This window comes from Ceratotherium simum, chromosome 34, assembly GCF_057802395.1.
Source record: "Ceratotherium simum simum isolate JZ-2026a chromosome 34, ASM5780239v1, whole genome shotgun sequence".
In the NCBI taxonomy this organism is placed as follows: domain Eukaryota; kingdom Metazoa; phylum Chordata; class Mammalia; order Perissodactyla; family Rhinocerotidae; genus Ceratotherium; species Ceratotherium simum.
The window spans coordinates 15806873-15816101 of record NC_141933.1 but is presented as its reverse complement, the minus strand read 5'-3'; the positions used below and the strand labels follow the sequence as shown (position 1 = coordinate 15816101).

At 36.2% G+C, this 9229-nt stretch overlaps 1 pseudogene; it reads right to left on the bottom strand.

Annotated features, from left to right (window-relative positions):
- Positions 1-866: 866 nt before the first annotated feature.
- On the bottom strand, positions 867-1828 carry LOC101395011 (olfactory receptor 10Q1-like; annotated as a pseudogene).
- Positions 1829-9229: the final 7401 nt, after the last annotated feature.

Here is a 9229-nt window from a genome sequence, read left to right as displayed (position 1 = left end):
CTTGAAGCCACAGCTAAAGTGTCCTAGAACACACAGCATCAATGAAATAATGATTTCAACCAGAATTTATTAATCTACTCTTTGTATCATGCACTGTCTATATACAAAGGCAGCTCACCTCAAGACCTTGGTTTTACCTCCACTCCATGTTGGGTATCCAGATCTTCTCTCCAATGAGGATGCTCTCTAGAGAGTTTCACCATGTCTCTTGATGCTGTAATCTTCTTTCCCCACAGCTTAGAGGTTTTAGTGTTGGAAATCTCGCTGTTACCCTCAAAGCATGTTAATTCTTAGAGAAAATAGACTCAAGGGTAGTCTCTGCTCCACTTTTCTTGACCTACATATACATTCTTGGATTGACTATCAGAGCACAGATTAGATAAAAACACAGGGACCCCTGTTATATGGGAAATACATTTAATGAGGGAAATAGGAAAATTGACCAAGCAGTTACCTGTCATATTTTGATGGCAAATACAAGAATAAGGCATATTAGGTTAAGTGAAATTCATAGGTGAAAGATCCTTATAAACATTCTTCATCTGAGCCACTGTTCAAGGAATCAGTACCATTGCTCCTAAGGAGGAAGCTTCAAATATAATGAAGTTGCTTCAGAGGAAATGGAAACCATTCAATATGGGGCTAAACATACAAAAATAGCCTATAGTGCCTTGTCCACTTTTAGAGTTTTACCATTTCAGGGAAGTTTAAAAAAATGAGAGTAAACTGTAGCAACTAAGTGTAATAGGAACAGAGAATTAACAAAAGTACACATTGTGGGGAATTAAATATAAATCTGGCATTTATGTGTAAGAGTTTCACTATTGTCACATGCTGAAGTACCTCCTTCAAGTCCACCTAAACCTTCAGAGAGCCTCAGCTGTTCGTTTGCTACTGATGGACTTTATCAGAGCACCTTTGACATCCTTGTTCCTGAGGGTGTAAATCAGGGGGTTGATAAAGGGGGTGACAAAGGTGTAAACGAGGGCAAACTGGAGATCCTCGTCCACTGACTAGAGCTAGACTGGGGACGCAGGTAGACCAGGGTACAGTAAAAGTACTGCATCAAGACCACAGTGAGGTGGGAGGAGCAGGTGGAGAAGGCCAGGTGGCGGCCCTCAGCAGAACGGACGCGCAGGATGGCCCAGGTGATGAATACATAGGAGACACAGATAAGCAGGAAGGGGACGGTCAGCACCAGGATACCCACGACATAGAGGACGGCCTGGTGCACGCAGATGTCGGCGCAGGCCAGCCGCAGGACCGGAGGCACATCACAGAGGAAGTGGTTGATTTCGCGGTGGTGCCCGCAGAAGGGCAGGGTGAAGATTAAGGATGTGAGCTGCAGGGAAAGGAAGAGGGCCAGGCTTAGGGCACAAACCACCATCTAGACGCACAGCTTCTGGGTCATGACGAGGGTGTAGTGCAGTGGGTAGCAGATGGCCACATAACGATCATATGCCATAATTGCCAAGAGAAAACAGTCAGCACCACCAAGGGTGAGAAAAAAGAACATTTGGGCCCCACAGCCCGCCAGCGGAATGGGCTTCTGGGCCCCTAAAATGTTAGAAAGCATCAAGAGCACCACAACGGTGGTGCAGACGATCTCTACAAACGACAAGTAGGAGAGGAAGAAGTACGTTGGGATGCGGAGGGAGCTGTGTGTGCACACCACCCAGATGATGGCTGTGTTGCCACAAAGGATCATCAAGTAGAGGAGGAGGAAGAGGAGGAAGAGGAGGACCTGGAATTCAGGGACAGCTGTGAACATATGGAACACAAACTCAGTGGGGCCGGATTGGTTAAGGGCAGGGCTCCCAGCAAACATGTCTCCTGCAAAAGAAGAACAAAAAGTGCTGAACCTTCTTTTGCTGAATCACTTTATTGCTTAAAGAAAATAAAGGATTATAAGTTTTGTTTCTAATGTGGGAATTACCTAATTGTCATTGAGATTCTAATAGTAATAAAAGATACGGAATAATAGGTCTTAGAATTCTTCATATGTATGTTCCCGAAAACCAAGAAACCGATTTCTAAAAAGTCTTTAAACATCAGCCTTTAGATACAAGTTGACAGGTGCTAGTTCTTTGCTATTGTAAAGAATTCATAGTTATATAACTGTAAACATTTATTTTACAGATGAAACTTTGAATGATGGAATTCTTCATATTAATCTGGATGTTGTGGTCTCATCCAGGACTGTGAACACAGCTTTATTCCAATGTTATCCTGACATATTCCACTTGTATATTTTCCTTATTAGAGTATTTTCTGTAAGACTTCTACTGTCAATCCAGACTTGAGAGTTCAAATATACTGACTGGTAAAAACACTGGATGCATGGTAGGCAGAAACAAGAGTGGAGCTAGCGGAGATAAAGAAAGATGATGAGGAAACTAGAAATTCCATAGAAGGGGGGAAATAAAAAGAAAAACTAACCACTTTCCACGAAGTCACCACTTTCTGGCAGATTTGTATCTAAAATATACTTTTTATGATACAAAAATTCAAGAGGTGATCACTATGCAAAATGTTTTAAGGAAAATACATTCTGATTAAGAGATCTTATGCCCAATCAAGTTATCATCCATATATAATAACATCAAAAAGAATTTTTCAGATTTGCAAAGGCTCTGGAATTATATCAGCTACATTCATGCTGAAATAATAACTCAATAACTCAAATAATTTAGTTTGTTAAAAAAATTAATCCAAATAAAAATTGTGTTGGATATTTTGCGATATAACAGTGGTGGGAATTAAAACAGTAAAATACAGTTATGTCTAAATGGTTATTTCAAATATTGTTTTATGAAGAATAGAAATTTCAAATATAATTCTTGAAAAATTCACTATGAAAAACAATTTTAGATAGTAATCAGATGTAAATCTCAACTGATATAGAAACATGAGAAATGAGTAAGAGAAAGGGGAGATAGGTAAAATTGTTCTAATTTCCTCAAACTATGTGAAAAACGATTCAGTATAATCCACATTATTATTTAGATGTGGCAAATTAGAGAAACGTTTATCCTTTTTATATTTTTAAACATTTAATATTAACTGCTTTAATATTAATCACAAATAGAAAGTATTTTTCCAAATATATAATATAAATATATAATATATCTTTTCCAAAGATTAAAGAGAAAAATGAAAGAATGAAGCTATAGTTAAAAAAAAAGAACCAAAATGAATGAGAAATTATGTAGAACAAAAATCTTTAAAAAATGTTGTCAGAAGCAGGATGAAACATATCAATTAGGACAATAAACGTTAAGTGGGCATATATCCCCTTTTAAATACAAAGATGTTCAGATTGAGTTAGGAAACAAAAAGATATTTTTGAGAGGAAAAAAATATGATGTCATATAAAAACGATCACTTCTTTTACCCCAAATTTTTAAAGAAATTCTAAAATATGAAATAAACCACAATCCTCAATAAAAAAAAGATGACAGACATCTGATTGTCCCTATGAAAACCCCAAGGCAGCCAACTGAGAAGTTGTTAGAACTAATAAGGAAGTTTCTTAAGATGGCCAATAGTTAACAGATGGGTACTTAACCTCCTTGTTCTCCTTTCCCTTGATAAAATATACTGTTGGGTGTCCATAGCACACTGAACTCTAGGCGAGTAGTCTTCACTCCTCTACCTCTGAGCACTAATACTCCATCCAGTGGAAATTTTTGCTTTTCAAGTCAATTGTATTTGTTTCCAACTGTGAATAAGCCAAGTACACTTGATATTGCTAAAGTTAATAAAATAGTGTATGAAATATTGACCTATGAATGTGAAAAAGGAGTTTTTCAATGCAAATCAATCTTAATGTTTTGGAAATATTTCATAAAAGTGAGTTGCAAACAAATAATAATTTACTGATGAATTAGCTAAGATGGGCAGAACTGCTGTATATATTTGAGGGAAAAATCATAAAACGATGATACAGCATGCATTTTTTTCACAAATGTCTTTATACTTTCATTCCATGTTTAAGGCTGTTATTGCAAATTGTAGAAAATGATTTGTGAGTTGGTTCATGTAAGAAACACTTCAGTTTGCAATAATCAGCCACCCAAAAGCATACACACAGAAAAGGCTTGGTCGTATATCGGAAGGCTGGGGTTGGGGGGAAATGTGCAATTATATGTTTTAAGTTAAATTAAGATTTTAAGGAATACATATATTTTAGAATTAACTTCCTTGTAACTGTCTTTTCAATTAAATGATCAAGCACTGGCCCAAACTGCTTTGGATGAAAGGACTTTTACTTTACATAAAACATAAAAGTTTTTCTCCCTACCAGCAATAACTATTAAGAACCTTCTATTTCCAATAGCCAAACAAATATAAAATATCAATAAGTTTAATGTAATCCTAAGACAAATTTAAGGCAATAGTTATAGTTTTTTATTTTGGATGGGAAAGCTCAATATTTTAAAAATGCTATGTGTCTTCAAAATAATGCATCTAGTTGGTGCACATCTGATAAACACTCCAAGAGAATTTGAGTGTGTATATGTGTGTGTTTGTGTGTGCATGTGTGTACTTCATAAGGTGATTTTAAAGTTTACTTGGAAGAATAACCAAGAGAGAATAAACAGATGTTCAAAAAGAACAAGGGTGAGGCTTGCACTGAATATTAAATTATAGCATAAATTATAATATGTAATAAAAATATAATATATTAAAATTATATCAATTCAAAAATAAGTGCAGGAATAGAGAGACAATTCAAAAAAACAGAAAATACTCATGAATATCTGAGTCTTCAATACATGATAAAGTCAAGGCAGCATAGCAGAGTGGTTAAGAGCATGTTTTCTGCCATCATACTGCTCCAGTTCAAAGTAATCTTGGACACTTTACATAAAATCTCTATACCTCAATTTCCTCATCTATAACATAAGAGTGTAATAAATGTGCTTTCTCTATAGGGTTTCTGTGATGATATAGTGAAAATAAATGAAGGGCACTTAGTATAGTGCCTGCTCCAATAAATATTCACTAAATCTTAACGCTTACTATTTTTCAAATAACCTCAGTATGGAATGATGGACTAACACTCATTTTGACATTAATTTCCTAAGTTACCATACACTGAAATTTATTTTTCATGGCCAAAAAGTTTATATTCTTAAAAAGAGAAATCATAAAGGAATTAGAATTAATTAGTTTAGGGCAAAACTAAGACCTCAACCCAGCAAGATTAGTCATTAGAATGTTGGGTCTACCCTACGCTCTCTGGTTCTTGGATTTTGCTTTTTGAATCTATATCGACTGCTTTACAACTTAGTCGAGACTTTACAAAGACCTACACAGAAAAGACAGGTTAGTTGGAACAATTCTGTTGGAGTGTCTGACACAAATACTCAAACTCTGTCTGGATCTATACTTATAGGAGAGGGAGGACATCTATGAAGCATGATTTGAGAAGCCTCAGAAAATCTCTACTGCCCCATGTTGTCCCCCTAAAGGCACTGACTGTGAAGGAAATTCTTGAGTTAATTATTCCTATGAGAAAACACACAGGCTTTAAGGTCCTTCCATCTATGTTTGAATCCTGGCTCTGCCATGTGGCAGCTCTCTGGCCTTTGGAAATTTACTTAATAAGTAAACCTGCAAATCTCAGTTTCCTTAGCTGACAACTTGCAGGGTTTGTGTGAATGTTAATAAAAATATACATAGAATGCCCTATGTTATGACTAGCTCTTTTTCCCTCTAATTTTTATTGTAAAATATACATAACACAAAATTTACCATTTTAACCATTTTTAAGTATATAGTTCAATGATATTAAGCATATTCATATTTTTGTGCAACTACCACCACCATTATTTCCAGAAATCTTTTTCATCTTGCAAAAGTGAAACTCCATACCATTAAACAACTCTCTATTTCCTCCTCCTTCCAGCCCCAGCAACCACCATTCTACCTTCTGTGTCTGAGATTTCGACTACTCTCTTTACTGAACGTAAGTGGAACCATACAGTGCTTGTCTCTTCGTGACTTGCTTATTTCACTTAGTGTATCTAGCTTTTCATAGGGGCTCATCTCTTCCCAGTCCTCTGCCCTCTTCAATCCCTCAAATACTGTCTTGTCTTTCCTGAAATCATGGAAAGTCCCTCAGCCTGGATGACTTTTTCTTCCTTTCTTCTTTCTAATATCTACAGGTTTCAGCTCAGGAATCAATTATCCAGGAACTATTCCTGATTTTCATCCTCTTTGCACCTCTGGATAGGGTGCTTTTCCTGTGAGCTACTGTAGAACTGTGAATATATCTCAGTTACAAGACTGTTATGCCTGCATCAGGCTAAGCACTGTTAAGCAAGCAAGGAAGCTAGCTAGCACTTATTGAGCACCTGCTATATGCTGAAATCTTAGTCTGAGCTCTGGGGGATAATATTGAAAAATCGTTAAAAAAAAAAGATCCTTGTCCTCAATCATGTAAGAGAGACCTGACATTTAACAGAATTTGGGAAAAAATCTTCTAAGTGCGGGTTTCCTATATAATCTTTTTAGATTACTAAAGCCATAAAATGCTCCTCCCTGACACAGAAAGATAGATAGATGATAGATAGACAGATAGAGATACATAGATAGATAGATACATAGATAGATAGAGTTCTGGGTACTTTTGCCATAAACATCTTTGCTGCAAGCATTTTTGCAGCAACATTCTTACCACATAACTAATCAGCCATAAGGCAATTTTGCCATAAAAGACAAAATAACTGGTTGACAGTTTGGTTTCAACTCAAAAATACGTTGATAAAACTTACTGAAAGTGTGAAATAAGACAGTGTAAATCCAGATTGCATGTTATATTAAAAAATGATAACATATCCGTTTGCAAATCCTTTGGTGAGCACAGTCATCTCTCCTACCCATCAAAACCAACAGTTTACCAAGTTATGGTAAATATGAAAGAGGTGGCTAGTCATTCACAACAGTCTTCGAGAGCATTAATTATGGATTCTTTAGCTAATTTAGATACAACTGTTGTTCTTTAATGTTGTCTTGACCAAATTTATCTCACAATATTAGACGTTAGAGGCAAAAGAAGAATCAAGCTCCTCCTATTATCCAATACCCCCCCCAAAAAGAAATGGTTACATGATTCCTATGAGTATAAATTTCTTGAAAATGGTGAAAATTTTTTACTATTTGATAGTGGAGAACATGATGTGGACAGAATTTTGGTATTTGGCACAGAATCTGGCTTAGATTATTTGGTGAAATATAAGGACTGGGCATGTGATGGAACATTTAAATGGAGTCCAGATATGTACCACGTGTTTCATTATGTTCTTCTTAATGTCTCTCTTTTATTTTTTTATTATTTTATCTTTTATGGCAAAATTGTCTTACGACCAATTGTTTACATGGTGAAAATGTTTGCAGCAAAAATACTTCTGGCAAAGATGTCTAGGGCAAAGATATTTATGGCCAAAATACCAAACATGAATACATATATATATATATGTATATACACGCACGTACAAACACAAACATATGTACATAGATACATGTGTTCATAGATAGATTAATAGCTACATAGATGTATGTATACATAGTCAAGCACATTTGGAAAACACTAAATATTCTCTCTGTTTTGATCCACAATGGAGATAGGCATTAAAGGACTCTGAGAATCCTGATGTGAAGAAGTATGTATAAATTTAACTTTTCAAAACTTTTCATGGAACTCTACTGTTTCATGAAATCCTCTTTAGCCCTTGATATTCCTCACTAACCTGCTCCTCTTGCCGTTTCTCCCCTCTGAGTTAAATGACAACTCATTGCCTAAGTCACCTTTCTTTTCCACCCCCACACCCACAACATCGGCAAATCCTTTCAGCTCCACATTCCCAATGGATCGAGAATCGGACTTTCTCCTACCTCCAAAGCTACAGCTCTCGTTTAGGCTTGAATTTCTGCAGCCTTTTCCAACGGTTTCCTAGCTCCCACTCTTTCCTCTTATAGTCTTTGTTCTTTCTTTTTTTAATGCATATATTCTCTTATTTATAATTTCTCAGGCTAAAATGATTCCTTTTCACATATTCACTTCTATTTGATCTGTTTTTATGCCAATATCATACTGGTTTGATTACTATATCTTTGTAATATAGATTGAAATCAGGAAGTGTGCTACCTCTATCCTAAGATGTAAGCATTGGATTTAGTTAGTGAAAAGGAACATGGTTTGTACTTCCACGGGATGAGGGAAGAGAGAACATGGTGGGGTGATCTGAGAGGTGTCCTCTCTTTGGGCACATAGAATAAACAGACCTTGAATCTTGTAATTAGCCATTAGGGACCCAATTCAATGTTGACTCATTTATTCAGTCTCAGTTCATTCACTCATATAATCATCCAGTCACACATTTCTTCATTCATTCATTTAATTTTTCATTGACTAAGCATTTAACAATTCTTACTCAAAAAAAACAAGCCTGGTAGAGGACGAGAGGGCTGACATGTGAGCTAATACCAGCCTTTAGGAGTGTATAATTTCCATTAGATGCCAGTTCCAGAGATAATTTTTTAACTTGGGGAAAACTAGATCTTGGCCTGATTGAACTCCTCTGAATGACCAAGGATATTATTTATTCCCCTGTAGCCCATCTGAAAAGATTTCCCCTCACTGTTGATCTTTGTTCTGTGTCTTGTTAGAATCAAAGTCACAGTTAGTAGTTTGGAGGAGAGCTTGAGCTCATTCTGCTATTCCTGATGCTTTTGTCTTAGTTCGCTTGGGCTGCTGTAACAAAATATCATAGATTGATTATTTATGTTGTTATAAACAACATAAATTTATTTCTCACGGTTCTGAAGTCAAAGTCCAAGATCAAGGTACTGGCAGATTCAGTGTCTGGTGAGAGCCCACTTCCTGGTTAATAGATGGCTGTCTTTTTGCTGTGTCCTCACATGGTGGAAGGGGCAAGGGAGCTCTCTGGGATGTCTTTCATAAGAGCATTAATCCCATTCACCAGATACTCAATCTGCTTACTCCTAAAGACCCCACTTCCTACTACCATCACATTAGGCTTTAGGATTTAATATACGAAATTAAGGAGCACACAAACATTCAGTCTAAGTAGGTTCTACTCCCAGAAATAATTCAGACAAAAACTTTTAGTTGTATAAATTCATTACTCATTGTTATCAAAAAGTTACAGAAGCCTATTTGAGAGCAGATGGGTGAATTGTTACATTATTCTATTACTGA